Raw genomic sequence first — 19238 nt, 5'->3', positions numbered from 1 at the left:
AAATCTCAGTCAGTGCTTGTTGTGACCATAGTTGACTAAATTACCTCCTCACCCTTCCTGTTGCTTCCCTTTGTCGGACTCTCCTTCCACCCTCCAATATTAGGTCTTTGAAGGTTTCCAAATACAAAAAAAAGGGAAAAAAGGACAATTTTTACACTCAAATCATTCCGGTGTTGGCTAATATTTCTGGTAGCGGTTTTTTTCTTTTGATGTCTCTGTCTCCCTCATTATGTGTGGATTTCAAAAGTCTTCCCCCTTCAACCCCCACCACTGCCCTTAAAAATTCTGCTCTTTTGTTCTTTTCTTTTCCTTTAAAACTGTGCAGGTTGTTCAGAGCTAACCGGACCACAAAAAAAAATATATATATATATATATATATATCTCCATCCCGTGACTGACAACTTAAGGAATTGACCAACCAATTTTTTGTTGTTGTGCGTGTGTGTTTAGTGGAGGGAAGTTTCTAGGGTGAGGGTGAAAGAGTGCTGGTAGCTACCGTTTTGCAGGGAGCAGCTATTTTCTCTTCAAGAGCAATGAAGCGTAACGTCCATGTATTGTTGCTAATCTTCTTTGAGCCACGGCGTAAGACTTTATGTTCACCAAAGTCAACCTGCGCTTTTTATTTTCTATTTTTAAAACTGTCCGTTTCGGTGACATTTTGACTGAAATCTCTTATTGTATCCGCTTGACATCTCCGCAACTAATAAAACCGCAGGTTAAATGCTGCTGCTGTTATTAAGAGTCATATCTTTGACAGTCTGGTTACAAATAAACTAAACCATTTCTAGAAATGAGTTCGTCTCTGTCTGGTGTTTTCCATTCAGCAGCTGGGCTGTAATCTTTCGAATAAGATATATCTCGTCCTACCTTTTTAATATTCTACTGACCGATGCAAACTTAACTTCCGTAGTTCTATTTTATTTGGAAAGATACAAACAGTGTTGATGGCAAATTTTAGTGAATTAACCGTAGCACTGTAATATAACAAAAGAGCTGAAAGTTTTCTAGAGAGAGTCCGAAGTTCGAAATATATTTATTTTGGCTAATTAGTGAATAACTGCAGAATGAAATACGTAACTTTATAAATATTTAAAAAGTCAAATATATAGGCATTCATAATATAGGCAAAAACAATGTAACAGTTACTTTGTCACGGTTATAATTTTAACAGATATAAAAATAACGTGTTACTGTTAATTTTCGTTACGAAAAATACCTTCCTAAGAATGTATCCTCCCACGTCGTGACTTGTATCAGTGAAATTACGAATAGTTCTTTCCCCAACTCACTGTCCATTGCCAACTACTTTTTAGAACCGGGCGAGTAGGCCGTGCGGTTAGGAGTGCGCAGCTGTGAGCTTGCATCCAGGAGATAGTGGGTTCGAACCCTACTGTCGGCAGGCCTGAAGATGGTTTTCCGTGGTTTCCCATTTTCACATCAGGAAAATGCTGGGGCTGTACCTTAATTAAGGCCACGGCCTCTTCCTTTCCATTCCTAGGCCTTTCCTATCCCATCGCGGCCATAAGGCCTATCTGTGTCGGTGCGACGTAAAACAAATAGCAAGAAAACTACTTGTTAAGGGCAAAGAGTTTAACCCCCCTTTTCAATCATAATCGATCACGTTTTAAAAAACTTTAAATTCAACTCACATTTATGGGATATGAATGGGAGCTAGTTAAATAAATATTACAGTTAGCAGTGGAATTAAGTAAAAACTACCTAGGCCCAATGGGCGTCTATTAATAAATTTCCTAATCAAGCCCAACGTGAAGAGAATAAGACCGGTATATAATTTATATTGATTTCTCCAGACCAAGAAAAAAGAAATTTAGGCCTGTGTTATTATTATTATATAAAACAACACTCGGCTATTTGTTACGGCGAGTGTGAGAGAACGGCCAAACCGACATCGTAAAGTATTCTGACGTAAACGTTTGGCCTGTAGATTTGCAGAGTACCTTTAAAAGGATAAACATTCCTTGCTGTATTATTTTAAGTAAGTAAAGAAAAATGTAGCATTCTGATTGGCCAAAGCGCTCGCCAGTATTTCAAGGCCACCTGCTGGTGTGTTCGGTAGGCTAATTGGTGACAGTCCAAATGACAGTTGGAATCGTGTACATCATATCTACAGTATGACGCATAAATACATACAATTATAACTTATTTTTATTAATTGTTCGACAGGACCGGCTACTTTCCAGACAATATGAGTTTCAACAAGGACAGGCCTACACGCGAAGCAAAATAATATAAAATTAAATCTTTTAATTAAACACATAACAATAAGTCTAAAACGATAGAACAGCTCGTAAAACGACACTATAAAAAATCTACAAAACTTCACTTGACACATTATTAACAGGTAATATAAATACTAAAATAAACACTCAAGAAAGCAATTGCAAAAGCTCACCGGACAAAAAATTAGTCTGGAGAAATCATGACAAGCATAATTAAATACCGTGCAACTCCGCCTCTGGACTTTATAACCGCCTGGATTCGGTTAGGAAGTGAGACCAGAAGGTTGTGCAGGTATGTCGCATCCAGGTTGAGACACCCGCTGGCGATTTGATCGCACATTTTCTCCAAATTGCGGGAGTGCTGGTGTTGGCGTTTTACCCGCTGTTCCAACATATCCCACAGATTTTCAATGGGGATCAAGGCAGATAATTTTTCAGCCCAATTGAGATGTAATTGGGTGGGGCAGTGTTCATTAAACCAGTCACATATGTGTGTAGTCCAATGAACTTCACTGTCTTCATCTTGAGAAATCAGGGTAACAATACTATACTCATCATGCATATGTTGACTGAAAGGCAACACCTGATCAACGGGAATGTCCATGGTGAAAAGAATAATATATAATTTATATTGATTTCTCCAGACCAAGAAAAAAGAAATGTAGGCCATTATTATTATTATTATTATTATATAAAACAACACTAGGTTAATTTCTACCGCAAGTTTGAGAGAAAGGCTGAGCCGATTGGCATAGTAAAGCATTCTGACGTAAGTTCTTGGCTTGTAGATTCGCAGGGTGTCTTGAAAATCATAACCATTCGTTGCTGCATATTTTTAAGTCATTAAGAATAATGAAGCATTCTGATTGGCCAATGCGCTCACCAGTACTTCAAGGCCACCTGCTGGTGGGTTCGCCAGGCTAATAGGTGACTGTCCCAATGAGAGTTCTGGTCACCTCAGTGAGCGGACCCAATCCATGATTTAAAAAAAATATATCACAGACCCACCTTCGGCTTGAACCTGACCTTGCACACATCCAGGATCAAATGTTTCATTTGGCCTACGGTGCACTCGACGACGTGCGTCATTGGAATTCAGGCAAAAACGCGATTCTTCAAACCACATCATGTTCCGGCATTCAGCTACTGTCCACGTTCGAAGATTTCTAGCCCATTGAAGATGCGCAGCTTTATGCTCCTATGTGAGCAATTGGCTCTTGCGAGGTGCCGTCCACAACTGTTCATTGCAAGCAGTTCCTGTCACAATGTTCTGTCGCTAGCAGGTTGGGATGGACCTGCATTCACTGACTGCAGCAATTCCTGTCGGATTTGGAAGCGGTTTTGATTCACAAGCCGTGAAACGCGTCTCCCATCCCTCTCAGTCGGGAACTTCTTCCGACCACGATTCTGATGTCGTGTTTCGTGACCACATGTAGTACTGTACACCACTGCTTGTAGGCCTATAGACACTGTGAACAGTTCGCTGCGAAACACCAACAAATCCAGCAACTTCACGCACCGTATGGTCATGGGCACGGCCAAACACGATTGCCCCTTTTTGCCACTCTTGTCACATCCTTACATCTATCAATGTACACTGTCCGCTTGAAACATCAATGTCTCACTGATCGCTACTGCTTTATGCTCACGTAGAGGTAGTGCGCGCGCGGTTGAGCACAGTACTCTTCGCTGCGCCATCCATACAGGGTTAACGATTCATCTGTCCGTGTGCACTGGGGTGACTAATACAGTATTTTGTCCGGTGATCTAAGCAAGACACGTTATTTCACCTATTCATAACGAATGCTGCGGGATAGCAACGCTCCTCCACTTATTATTATTATTATTATTATTATTATTGTAACGGGCGGTACACCTCCACGCCGCTAGTTTAAAAATGTGTGCCACTTGAAACTCCTTTGCTGGAGGAAGTCTGAACTTTATCTACGGTATTAATTTTCTACTTTATCAGAAGATGTCACTACCTGGAAATTTTGGAGTTTTTGAACTGTGTCATTTTCGACGTATTTTTGTTTTGCTTATAGTAAGAAGTGTGAACTTTCTCTTCTAGAGGACATTACAGAAAAACTACAATGGTGCACCCTAGTGCGACGTGAGAGAACTATTTTTTTGGAGAAATGTTTATTTCAAAAGTTTGTTTCTTCTTAAATTTCTTTCTGTTATTGTTTAAGTTGGCTGTATACCCCTCTCTTTCCCCTTGTTTTGTATTTAGCCAATCCCGAATTTCTTTTATTAATTTCTGACCAATCGGATGTATCTTCCCCCAACTTGAATATGTTGCTGTATCCTACCCAATAAAGAGTTTGTGGGAGGGTGTTCTCATTCCCCTAACGCCTCGAACTTTCCGCGACAGTATATAAACTGCTGATTTTAGGGCCTCCGGGCCACTTCTGTTCCATCTTTTCGTGTGTAAAGTACATAGCAGGGGGCGGGAAGCGCCTCTTTCTTCGGCGGCAGTCAACAACCAGGTAATGGCCGATTAATTACTTCTTTTCTTGCTTGCTCAGCAGTTTAACTCTCGGGGCGGGTCCGAAGTTTTTCCATTATGTAACCTTCCTTAAATGTAAAGGAACTTGTATCTATTCTATCTTTTAAACTACATATTGGGATAGAGAGTGCTTAACCCTCTCGAGCTCCCACTCATATTGTTTTGAGGTGAACTTGTTTTCTCAACCTATTCTTCCCTAACATTATGTAAATTTGTCAATTTCTAAAGTCACCTCTTTAGTATGGGATTAGCCCTTGCATCAGTGGCCTAGAGCCAAATTAGGTTTTGAAACAAATACATTAGGAGTGCAAGTCGCCTCCTCTCAAATTGTTGATTTAGAGGTCATGTAATTAATCTTCTTGTCATTTAACAGACCTCAGTAGGTTGGGTATTTTACCCCTGTGTATATGTCCTGAGAGGACAGCTTGAAAGTAGAATTAGGTGTGGCCTTTGACAGGCCTGAATTTTGAGAGCAAGTTGCTCTTTTCCCGAAAATTTTGTTTTCTGCGCGCCTCAAGGAGGCCTTACTGTGTATTTTGGAGCAAGTGCTCCTAGGTATGAATGGGGTTCTCCCCTCTCTGTTGACACTTGTGTTTGGGGTAAAACTGAGCTGATTGCTCAAGGATTGTGATCGCGGGGCTCGAAGCCCAAATCCTGTAAATACTGTAATTGTACTTTTGTTGCCTTGCTACTCTGTACCTGCCATATTTGTTATTTCTTGATTTTGAAAAGAAAATATAACCTTGTTAAATTTTAAATTTCGTCGCCATAAGACCTATCTGTGTCGGTGCGACGTAAAGCCCCTAGCAAAAAAAAAAAATTTAAATTCACTTTAATTTCGTAGCCTGAGACCTATTCACCACCCCGCACCTTCTTTCACCTCTAACTACCACGGAAAACTCCGTAACAAGTGATGATCTAGATGTTCTTCAAAAGTCTCTGAAAATACGACGACATCATCCAAGTAGTGATATAAGTACTCAAATTTGATGTCGGAGAAGACCCTATCTAGTAGCCTAGTGAGTACAGCTGCTCCCGTGGGGAGCACGAAAGGCACGCGGTTGTATTCGTATAAGTTCCAGTCCGTGGCAAACGCTGTAAGATGCTTAGACTCTTCGGCAAGGGGAATTTGATTATAGGCCTGATTCAAGTCCAAGATAGTAAAGAACTTGGCCTTACGAAACCATGAAAAACAAGAATGAAGGTCAGGAAGGGGCACGGATTGCAACACCACCTTCCGATTGAGAGCCCTATAATCAATGACAGGCCTGAAGCCCCCCTGGGGTTTCGGGACTAGAAAAATAGGCGACGAATACGCCGACTTAGAGGGCCTAATAATGCCATCCTTCAACATCTGATCGATGATTTCTTTCAGAGCCTTCATTTTAGGTGGAGATAGCCTATATGGTGGAAAACGGACAGGAATCGAATCCGTGACCTCAATTTTGTATTCAATAAGGTCAGTAACACCAAGAGTATCAGAGAACACCTCTGGAAACGACTGACACAACTTACGAATACTATCAGCCTGCTCCTCAGGTAGATGTCTAAGGTCTAACAACATCTCATCCTGGGTAGGCGAAATAGATGAACATGATACAGAATTACACTTTAACAAGAGAATTTTACAATTGGACGCAAATTTGAATGTGCACGACCTGCTCTGGAGATCGAGCACAAGACCAGTGTAGGAAATGAAGTCAGCTCCCAATATAATGGGGCAAGACAAGTGCTTGGCCACAAACAATTTAATTTTCCATGTAAATTTAAAAATACGAATTTTGACATGTAAAGAACCTAGAATTTCTAATGGAGATGAATTAGCCGAAACATATTGAACAGGAGATGAGACATAGTCAGGTAGTTTACAAACAGATTTCAATTTAGAATACCATTCAGCCGAAATAATCGAACAAACACTGCCTGAATCTAAGAGAGCTGTTACAGGTTCATTATTTAACTCAATCTTAAGAAAAGGAACAGGCGCGGGGGAACCCGCCGCAATCCTAAGACACTCTTTAGGGCATTCAAAAGACGAATTTGAAGACTGATCGTTCCCTGAATTTACAACCTGTTTACCCGGGGCTGAGTCTCGGGAAGATGGATTAGTTGACTCAGTCGAAGCCACTAGCCACTTTTGATTCTTGTTGGAAGTTGCACCAGAAGTTGAGCAGGAGGGGGTGCTATTTGAATTTGGGCAATTCTTGGCGATATGTGAGAAAGCCCCACATTTAAAACAGCCTTGTGATGAACCAGCCCCATTCCTTGTCCCACTCGACTTGATCAGTGGACACTTATTGCGAAGATGGTCAGGCGACCCGCAAGCATAACATTTACGGGGATTGACTGGTCGGCGAGGTGGAGGCCGAGGATTACTAAAAGAAGGAGGGGGTTCTTTCGCGACGCGCAAAGAATCGGCGTATCTAACTCCTTCCGCTGAGACGGCCAATGCTTCAAGTTCAGAGAAAGTTTGCGGGCACGCCGCGAAACACAAATATGATCTATAGGATGGTGAGATACCTTCCACAATGGCTCGTACAATCTGATCCTCAGGGAAGTGAAGAGCAAACACCCTAGTATAAAACTTAATGTCCTGTATGAAATCAGCCAAGTTTTCATCCAAGCGCTGTACACGATAATAGTACTTCTGAATCAGAGATGACCTCGCGCGAGCAGGAATAAAATTTGCAAGCAAGTGTGCGTGAAAATCTTCAATAGATGACTGTTCAGCTATGGCTCTTACTATTTTGTCGGAGAGAATACCAATTGCATAAGGATAGATGATTTGCAAAATTTGACATGGGGAAAGAGAAAACACAAGGGCATGATCCTGAAATTCAACTAGAAATCTTAAAAATGAAATTACTTCACTGGTGGTATTAACGGAAAACTTCGATATACCTCTGAGCAACATTGCCAATGGATGAGGCAAGCTACTGAACCCGGGTGACATAGTAGGTAAAGGTTTCAGTGGCAAGGAAGTTAATTCAGAACGTATATTATTCAATGAGTTACGGCGTTCAGACTCGTTGTCCAATGGGGCAGAGATAGTTTGAGCAGCAACGGTTATCCTATTGACTTCTCCCTTAGGAGGCTCTTCCTCGCTACCTACATTCATCGTGACGGGTTGATCAGTTTTGGGAGGAACCTCCCCAGTTAACAATTGAGTGACCTTGCTAGATAATTCAGAAATATTTTCAAGCAGCGTACTAGCTTCCTTCCTCTGAACGTCATTCAACTTTAGAGACAACAGATCGTTAACTCTATTTGAAAAATGAAACAGCCTGGCTTGCACACGTTTGATTTGATTAGGAGAAGGATCATTTTTATCAAAAAAACTAACTACAGATGCTAGCCCAGTAATATTCTCGACGATCGTGGAAAGAGAGTCGTCAATTTCTTTCTCTCCCAAAGCGGGGATGGAAATGGGCAAGTCAAGGGACTCTCTAAGCTTGTTGGAGTCTATCGCAACCGTGCCTCCAGATTGCACATTTCTGATAGTTAACTCATAGATCAACTCCTCCTTGCGCAAATAGTTAAGATGGAGAACATCGCGAGGGCCGGGCATGATGACAGAACAATTTTGAAAAAGAAAAAATCAAAAAAATCCAGCAACTGAGAAAATAGTTAAAGTTGTAATCAAAGCAATGTTTAGCCGTCAAAAGGGGCTAAAATGAGACCCATTCAACCACGCTCTGCTACCACTTGTTACGGAGTTTTCCGTGGTAGTTAGAGGTGAAAGAAGGTGCTGGGTGGTGAATAGGTCTCAGGCTACGAAATTAAAGTGAATTTAAAATTTAACAAGGTTATATTTTCTTTTCAAAATCAAGAAATAACAAATATGGCAGGTACAGAGTAGCAAGGCAACAAAAGTACAATTACAGTATTTACAGGATTTGGGCTTCGAGCCCCGCGATCACAATCCTTGAGCAATCAGCTCAGTTTTACCCCAAACACAAGTGTCAACAGAGAGGGGAGAACCCCTTTCATACCTAGGAGCACTTGCTCCAAGATACACAGTAAGGCCTCCTTGAGGCGCGCAGAAAACAAAATTTTCGGGAAAAGAGCAACTTGCTCTCAAAATTCAGGCCTGTCAAAGGCCACACCTAATTCTACTTTCAAGCTGTCCTCTCAGGACATATACACAGGGGTAAAATACCCAACCTACTGAGGTCTGTTAAATGACAAGAAGGTTAATTACATGACCTCTAAATCAACAATTTGAGAGGAGGCGATTTGCACTCCTAATGTATTTGTTTCAAAACCTAATTTGGCTCTAGGCCACTGATGCAAGGGCTAATCCCATACTAAAGAGGTGACTTTAGAAATTGACAAATTTACATAATGTTAGGGAAGAATAGGTTGAGAAAACAAGTTCACCTCAAAACAATATGAGTGGGAGCTCGAGAGGGTTAAGCACTCTCTATCCCAATATGTAGTTTAAAAGATAGAATAGATACAAGTTCCTTTACATTTAAGGAAGGTTACATAATGGAAAAACTTCGGACCCGTCCCGAGAGTTAAACTGCTGAGCAAGCAAGAAAAGAAGTAATTAATCGGCCATTACCTGGTTGTTGACTGCCGCCGAAGAAAGAGGCGCTTCCCGCCCCCTGCTGTGTACTTTACACACGAAAAGATGGAACAAAAGTGGCCCGGAGACCCTAAAATCAGCAGTTTATATACTCTCGCGGAAAGTTCGAGGCGTTAGGGGAATGAGAACACCCTCCCACAAACTCTTTATTGGGTAGGATACAGCAACATATTCAAGTTGGGGGAAGATACATCCGATTGGTCAGAAATTAATAAAAGAAATTCGGGATTGGCTAAATACAAAACAAGGGGAAAGAGAGGGGTATACAGCCAACTTAAACAATAACAGAAAGAAATTTAAGAAGAAACAAACTTTTGAAATAAACATTTCTCCAAAAAAATAGTTCTTTCACGTCGCACTAGGGTGCACCATTGTAGTTTTTCTGTAATGTCCTCTAGAAGAGAAAGTTCACACTTCTTACTATAAGCAAAACAAAAATACGTCGAAAATGACACAGTTCAAAAACTCCAAAATTTCCAGGTAGTGACATCTTCTGATAAAGTAGAAAATTAATACCGTAGATAAAGTTCAGACTTCCTCCAGCAAAGGAGTTTCAAGTGGCACACATTTTTAAACTAGCGGCGTGGAGGTGTACCGCCCGGTACAATTATTATTATTATTATTATTATTATTATTATTATTATTATTATTATTATTATTATTATTATTATTATTATTATTATTTCTTAATCCGTTTATCCTCAGGGGTTGGTTTTTTTTACTCACGGACTCAGCGAGGTATCGCACCTCTATAACACCTCAAGGGCAGTGTCCTCGAGATTCAGATTTTCGGTCGGAGATACAACTGGGGAGAATGACCAGTACCTCGCCCAGGCGGCCTCACCTGCTATGCTGAACAGGGGCCTTGTGGAGGGATGGGAAGATTGGATGGGACAGGCAAAGAAGAGGGAAGGAAGCGGCCGTGACCTTAAGTTAGGTACCATCCCGGCATTTGCCTGGAGGAGAAGTGGGAAACCACGAAAAACCACTTCCAGGATGGCTGAGGGAGGAATCGAACCCACCTCTACTCAGTTGACCTCCCGAGGCTGAGTGGACCCCGTTCCAGCCCTCGTACCACTTTTCAAATTTCGTGGCAGAGGCGGGAATCGAACCCGGGCCTCCAGGAGTGGCAACTAATCATTAACCACCACACTACAGAGGCTGACATTATTATTATTATTATTATTATTATTATTATTATTATTATTATTATTATTATTATTAGATTTATGTTTCTACCGAGAGAGAGAATTTTTGTTTTTGCTAGTGGGTTTACGTCGCGCCGACACAGGTAAGTCTTATGGCGTCGATGGAATAAGAAAGGCCTAGGAGTTGGAAGGAAGCGGCGATGGCCTTAATTAAAGTACAGCCCCAGCATTTTCCCGGCGTGAAAATGGGAAACCACGGAAAACCATCTTTAGGGCTGCCGACAGTGGGATTCGAACCCACTGTCTCCCAGGTGCAAGCTCACAGCCGCGCACCTCTGACCGCACGGCCAACTCGCCCGGTAGGGAGAGAATTAGCATCATCTATCTTGACTATACGAGTCGGAAGGACGATGCTACCTTTAGTCGGACTGCACAGTAAATCTCGGCTACTCTAGTTCTCGTGATGTAATGGACACCTAAACAACAGAAGAGCGCGTAGCGAGCGGTCTCCTCAGCATCCAACGCAGCGAGGAGTCTGCCATCAATCTATGTGACTCGTGTGTGTCTTCATTAATCTCTGGTCCCAGGTGGGCTGACACAGGCGACTTATCGACACTTGATATATCGATACAAGACAATACTAACAAATGACCCCGCACAGAGAATTAATTAAATTAACTTTACACTGACTAGGTAATTCAACTCCTGGCTTAGACCAGGCGGATTTCACTGGCAGACCAACGTCATACGAAGACAGTTTGCCGCAGTTTCACTATGCAAAGATCTTTGAAATAGTTATAGATTATATAAATTGGGTTCAAACCTGTTACAAATAGATTTCCATCATCTTCTGGCTAAGAGCCTTCTTTTTATAAAGGATGCAATTTGGACTGGTCATCCGTAGAAAATGTGTCCACTATGAAGCTTCCACTTGAACACAAAAAATGGGTGATTGCTAAGTAATTCAGGCTAAATTAATAAACATTCCATCGCTGTTTGACTATAGCCTTGATATAAACCAAAAGCAGTGGCGGCCGTCGGATACTCAGGTCGGTGCGGGGTGGGGGTGCGGCCACAGTATTTTTTCCCTCAGCTCTTCCTTTGTTACTGCCAATACCACCGCACTCTTTCATGTCTTCCGCGCGAAAACAAACTAATTCACTGCTGCCGACCCTCGCAAAACGCGGGATCCAAGCCAGAGGCCCAATCTGAATCAAAATTCCTGGTCTCAAATGTTACATTTCAATATAATAAATAATTAAATGTAAATAATAGGGAAAACAAGGTCATAATTTATTATTTAATTTATTGTATGCGACGCGGGAAATCTGGCTGGCGCATGCTCGTTTACTGCTAGGGACTCTGCCCAAGTGAAAGCCTCTTACCTCACCATTCTCCTCCTCCCAAAACCATGTACCAGCGCACTTCCCCCTTACATCTCAATCCCCTCATCTACACTATATCCTTGGACGGTAGCTCGAGAGTCCGTGTCTTATCTTCAACCTGAAAACTTTTTATCAGCGAACTGCGCACTGGAGGTCAGTTGCCTAAGTTCGATAACAGCCTTCCTTATTGATGAGAATTTACAGTTTTACAAAGAATAATTTTCTTAGCATCATTCGTGTCCAATATTTGACTGCACTGACTGACTGACTGACTGACACCGTCTCGGAGTCCTTAAGGCCCGGTCGCCACTGACCAAAAGTAAAATTTGTCAACCCAAGATTTTTTTAAAGATCTGCTTCACGTGGCACCGACACAGATAGCTCTTATGGCTACGATGAGATAGGAAAGGGTTGAGAGTGGGAAGGAAGCGTCCGCGGCGTAATTAAGGTATAATATTTGCCTGGTGTGAGGATGGGACATTACGGAAAACTACCTTTAGGGCTGCCGACAGTAGGGCTCGAACGCACCATCTCTAAAATGCAAGCTGTAGAATTTTTAGAAAACTGGTCATTTTAAAGGCACTACATGGATTAAACATGGTTACTTCGAAGGTGATTTGGAGCAAGACAAACCAGTTACATTTTTCAGAGTGATTTGGAGCCAGGCTGAGTAGCTCAGGCGGTTAAGGCGCTGCCTTTCTGAGCCCAAGTTCGCAGGTTCGATTCTGGCTCAGTCCGGTGGCATTTGAAGTTGCTCAAATACGTCAGCCCCGTGTCGGTAGATCTACCGGCACTTTAAAGAAAAAAGTATGGAACAAAATTCCGGCACCTTAAGTACCTAGTCAGTCCGACGAAAAACCATTATGATTATTATTATTATTATTATTAGTAGTAGTAGTAGTTGTTGTTGTTGTTGTATACAAGCAAGACCAATATTTAAATATTATGGCTTCAGACGTAATATCCACACAAACTTGAACAATTTTACTAACAATTTCTCGAAAATTAGGCCTTCTTAAGCTGTAACTTGGCTTCAGAATTTAAATGTTTGCGAAGTTATTTGCAATTTAGGACTGATTAGCTTTTCGCGGGGGGGGGGGGGCGGGATTGAGATATGATCGAAACACAAACTAGGATATATTTCAGTTACTATTTGTTACAATTTGTTGAAAATCAAAGCTGTAGAACATCAGCGAATTGATTCCTTCGAAATGTGGTGGTGGCGAAGAATACTGAGAATACGGTGGACACAGAGAAGAACGATTGTGTCAATGAAGAACGATCTGGGCATGAAAAGACTTTATCTTTACTCTTCTACCAGATGATATAGCAGTTTTTCGGCCACAACACAAGAGGGCAGGTAGACAATTTAGAGAAGGCTATAGTTCAGCGAGCAGTCAATGGTAAACGGCCAAGAGGAAGAGCAGCAAGCAGATGGGTTGATCAGGTGAAGAAAGTCACCTGGATACCTTTAAGGGAGATCATCCGAGAGTTAGAAAATCGACAACGAAATAAACAGCAGGTCATGTCCAGAACACATAGATACAGCATGTATGGCGTGAGCAAAAGGATTAGAGAGAGCGAGACGGTCATACGGAAACAACACTTTCTAGTCCAGTGAGGAAAGCAATGGCAAACGACCCTATAACTGCAAAATCTTTGGTGGTACATTTTTGGGATCCAACTGGGAGTGAAAACTGAGTGTTCTCAGGATATCCTCTTCATAAGTTAGAAGTAACAGACATGAAAGTAGCGAGAATGATAGCTGGTACAAACAGGTGGGAACAATAGCAAGAGGGTACTCGGAATGAGGAGATAAGGACTAAGTTATGAATAAACTCGATGGATGAAGCTGTACGCGATGGGGCCATGGGAGGCGAATGGAGGATTTTAGTTTACCTAGGAGAATAATGGACTCAGTAACGGACACTAAGAGAAGTAGAGGAAGACCAAGACGACAATGGTTTAGCTGAGTTTCTGACAATTTAAATGTCAGAGGTATAGAATTAAACGAGGGCACAGAACTAGTTAAAAATAGAGGATTGTGGCGACGTTTAGTAAATTCACAGAGGATTAAAGACTGAACGATGAAAGGCATCACGGTCTTAAAGGAGATGTGTATTGGCATTGATCCTCTACAATCTACTTTTTGATGAGAGATTGACACTTGTTAATGAACATCAAAGCAGATGCTGGCAATGGCCTCATCTGAAGAAGTGAAAAACTGAGTATCCAAAAGTCCTGCGTCCACTTGACTCAGAAACCCTCGGCAGAACTCAACACACCAAGGTTTGTGTAGACGCTTTAACGCATGTGCAACTGTAAATATATAAGGATACAGATGCAGGTCCTTTTTGATAATGTTTCGACACGACGTATCTCTTAATTCCCACTTGCACACTAAACGGCGTTGAGATTTCGTTGGACTTCGTTCAAGGCTTTCCTTCACTCGAAGAGTGTTTTCTGGTGTTCCAACTCTTGTCACATAGAATCCGTGTCGCTCCATTTACCTCTAAGTTTTGCATTGCAGACTTTGCTGGAGGTTTTCCTAAAACGCTTCCAGTCTTAAATAACTCTTGCCTAAACAGTTCCGCACAGGTTTTCCACTCATAACACTCGACAGTGAACGCGCGCTGTTTTACTATGAGCATCATTTTGTGTTGCATTCATCAGGTCACTAAACACCGTCTGCTCCTCTCTCTCACTCACACGTAATGAGTGTGATGTGCAGGTGCAGATATTTGACAGCAACCTATTGGTGCTCCAAAATCACGGTTTCCAGCATATCCTCTGATGGGTAGTTCTGCTGTTCATTATCAAGGATCAATTACGCGTCAGTCTTATACATAATTTCCGTATCAGCTTTATTTCGCACACCCAGTATATGTGCTGCGGGTCAGTATTTTTCGAAAAAGTCTTTATCTCATTGCGGCTTTCGCAGGCGCAACGGTAACACGTGGTTCAGATGGTCTTCCGACTACTTTTTTTTTTTTGCTATTTGCTTTACGTCGCACCGACACAGATAGGTCTTATGGCGACGATGGGACAGGAACGGCCTAGCAATGGGAAGGAATCGGCCGTGGTTTTCATTAAGGTACAGCGCCAGCATTTGCCTCGTATGAAAACGGGAAACCACGGAAAACCATCTTGAGGGCTGCCGACAGTGGGGTTCGAGCCCACTATACCTCGGATGCAAGCTCACAGCCACGCGCCCCTAAACGCACGGCCAGCTCGCCCGGTTTTCCAACTACAGCTAGGGTCCTTCGAGGCAATTTTATTCCTTCTCCACCGGGCCTTCAAAGCCTATGTAAACGGTGTGCATTGACATTTACACATTCGATCACTATTTGTACTTGGTGCTTCTTCAGATTTCTTCAGGCAGTTGGTATTCAGACATAAAAAACCGAGAATCAGTTTAGCATCATTCCAGTAAAGGAAGAGCAATAACTGGGACACAATTTGCATTTCCCTGTGTGGAAGTCATTGAACCGTCTCCATACCAGTGGTCTCAGAATAATGAACTAATTTAGAGTAGGGATTTCTAAAATACCAATCCGAGAAGAAGTTTAATCTGAACACCTGCTTGCGAAAAACTTATGAAATTGAATAACGAGAAAATTAAGTTTTATCAGGAAAACAAGGAAATGAGTTTCTTATTAAATGTGTCGAGTAATTCTAACGGCTTTCCTAACTATAGGAAGGATAAAATGCTTTCCAAGGTGTTTCTTATCCGTTTTAGGGACGAACTATACTGAATGCAGAATCACCGAGTCACACAAGTTCACAATAACAGAATAAATATCTTACTAACTGAAGTGTCTAAATGGGAGACGTAGTTTGATCAAATTCAGGATATAAACAGCAAGTTTCTTATCTCTTGCTAAATTTTACTCAGTGCTTGATATTTGGCACACAGAGTCGAATACCTCTGATCTAGAGGGAACGTGAATGCTCCTGGAAGGAGAAAATACCCTGTATTCATGTGGGATAATATACTGTAAAAACTGGAACAGGAAGAGGCAGTTGATACTGATGAAATTGGAAACCAAATTTGAGTCAGACTTCATTAGAGCGTTGAGGAACCAAATAGCAAGAAGGCACCTGGAATTGATGACATACCCTCAGAATTTCTGACAGCCTTATTAGAAATCGGCATGGCGAGGTAGCGTGTAATATGTATGGTACAGGAAAAAAGCCATCCGAGTTTTGATGGAATATTGCTACACCTATTCGCAAGAAAGCAGGTGCTGGCAGGTATGAAAACTACTCACGCTTCCAAATTTTAAAACATATTATTTACAGAGGGATGGAAAGACAAGTTAAAGCTGAGTTGCGGGAGATCAATTTGGCTTCAGAAGAAATGTACGAATACCTATGCAATTCTGAGTTTATGTCTGATCTTAGAGCACGGAATAGAAAAGGACAAGCCCACGTACATGATACATGAAGGTCTAGAAGAGGCTTCCAATAATGATATTTGATGTTCTGAAGGTGACCGGGATAAGATTATTATCAACAATTCTGCACGGAAATTAATATGCAGTGCCAAGAATCGAGGGCTATGAGAAAGAAGAAGCAATCCATAAAGGAGTGAGACAAGCCTCAAGTTTTTTCCTCTCACCTTTTATTTTTTATAGATCTGGTGGTAAAATAAATTTGAATTTGGGAAAGGGATCACAATTCAAGCAGAATAAATAAAAAATTAAGAGTGCCGAGTTATTTTATCTGGGTCCGCAACGGATCTGGAGAAATTGATAAAATAATGAACACCGTCTTGGAGTACAAGATGACAATAAATACATCTAAAAGAAAAGTGTTAGGTGACGCAGGAAATATTAGATAAGGAAATGAAGTGTTGAAGAAAGTAGATGAACTGCAACTTGGGTAGTCAAATAAATAATTATGACAGACGTAAGGAGGATCAAAAATGCGGTCTAGCACAAGCAAGGAAGGTCTTTCTTCAAAATAATGTTCACTTCGAACATTGATGTAGGAATTAGAAAGATCTTTTTGAAAACGTTCCTCTGCAGCGCGGCACTGTGGGAAGTGAAACGTGGACAATAATAAGCTCAGAAAGGAAGAGAATAGAAGCTTTTGAAATGTGGTGTTACAGAATAATGCTGATTGTGAGATGGACAGATCGAATCACGAATGAATAGGTTCTGAATCGAACTGGTAAAACTATATAAGGCTATATTCGACCAGAAGAGATAGAATGATAGGACACCTGTTAAGACACCCAGAACTTGTTCAGTTCGGTTTTTAAGAGCAGACCAAGGCGTGACTATGACAAACACATTAGAGTAGATGTAGTCACGTAGAACAGAACGGGTTAACACAGGGTAGGTTAGCATGGAGAGCTGCCTCAAACCAGTCTATGGACTAATGACCCAAACAACACAGTAGGATGCTCAGATTTTGCAAAACTAGCTCAGCCTTCAACACAGGAAAATCTTTCGCTTCTAAATGAGAAAGCAGTCAACTTAGCAACGGTTTAGATGGACATCGTCTGACCCGGACTCGAATAAACGGAAGTTTACAATCGCGGAAGACTGATATTCACCTCATGATGAAGGAAATTACAGCAGATATTGCAGACGTGGAATTTTGCAGGCGGAGTGTTATGTCTTGCTCCCTGACGTTCTCTGACTGGGATGACCTAGCCAGGGCGACACTGCACATAGCTGTAGAGTTTTATGATATTTGTCGAGGTTTTGTAATCACCTCAGCTCACCTGTGACGATGGGCCTGCCTCCTCATGGCTTGCTGTTTGCTGAGAGTAAACAATGGTATCGCATCGCACACTGGGGGTCCCTGTTGCTGCCCGCTCTTCCTGCAAAGATGCTCGTCTGATGCGTAAAATATCCCATATTTTATTAAGTAGCCACTTAACTGTTCTTGGTAGATCTCAAGCATCGTACATTTTGTCTATAAAACTTTCGACTACACACAAGAAACTTTTTACAATTATTTAAATTATCTGTTGTACCCGTTTTTATTTATTTATTTATTTATTTATTTATTTATTTATTTATTTATTTATTTATTTGTCTCTTTGAAAGCACTCAGGCAGTAGCCAAACACAGTAACTTAACAATAGTTATAATACATATGTAAGTAAAAATGAATGCAAAATAAAAAAGCAATGAAAATAAAAACAAGAAGAAAAGGAGAAAAACATATAAGGGAAAATAACGATCTAAAGTACATCAAGGATATTTCTATACTATGAAAATATAGGAATTAAAACAAAGATATCATTAAAGTAATAAGTGACTATAATAATACATACCTTAAGGTATTTTAAAAAAGTATGAATTTAAAAATTAGAAACACATGCCTTTAAACGTGTATTTATGACAGTGTGAGATTCTAAAAATAAATCTGTTCCTGCAGCAAATGCGTTGTAGAAACGTAGCATGTTAATCAAAGTGAGTTCAAGTGATGAGATGTTCTGAATCTTTGAACGTGAAATACTGTGTTCTTGATGGAACTATCACCTCGTAGGTGAGTAATTTCTAGGTTGAAAATGTTTCCTAAATTTGCCTCTCAACTGGAGGCTTCGGGTTTTATTCCCGGCCAGCACAGGAATTTTTACCTGGATCTGAGGGCTGGTTCCAGTTCTACTCACCCTACGTGATTACAATTGAGGAGCTATCATACGGTGAGATGGCAGACTCGGTCTAGAAAGCCAAGAATAACGGCCGAGAGGATTCGTCGTGCTGATCACACGACACATCGTAATCTGCAGGCCTTCGGGCTGAGCAGCGGTCGCTTGGTAGGGCTTGGACCTTCGGATCTGTTGCGCCATGGGGTTTGGTTTGGTTTCATTTGGTTTGGAACGTACGTCACTCTTTCTTTCTTAATTCGTTTACCCTCCAGGGTTGGTTTTTCCTCAGACTCGGCGAGGGATCCCACCTCTACCACCTCACGGGCAGTGTCCTGGAACGTGAGACTTTGGTTCGGGTGATACAACTGGGAAGCAGTACCAGTACCTCACCCAGGGGGGGGGCCTCACCTGCTATGCTGAACAGGGGCCTTATGGGGGATGGGTAGATTCTAAAGAAAAGAAAGGGAAGGGGAAAGGAAGTGGCCGTGGCGTTAAGTTAGGTACCATCCGGGCATTTACCTGGAGGAAAAGAATTGGGAAACCACGGAAAACCACTTAGAGGATGGCTGAGGTGGGAATCGTAGTTGACCTTCCGAGGTTGAGTGGACCCCGTTGTAGCCCTCGTACCACTTTTCAAATTTCGTGGCAGAGCCGGAAATCTCACTCGGGCCTCCAGGGGTGGCAACTAATCCCACTAATCACTACACCACAGAGGTAAACTATATTTCCTTTATTTAAATTATTAAAAAAATTCT

Source organism: Anabrus simplex, chromosome 11 (genome assembly GCF_040414725.1).
Source record: "Anabrus simplex isolate iqAnaSimp1 chromosome 11, ASM4041472v1, whole genome shotgun sequence".
NCBI lineage: Eukaryota > Metazoa > Arthropoda > Insecta > Orthoptera > Tettigoniidae > Anabrus > Anabrus simplex.
This window is presented reverse-complemented; position numbering follows the sequence as displayed.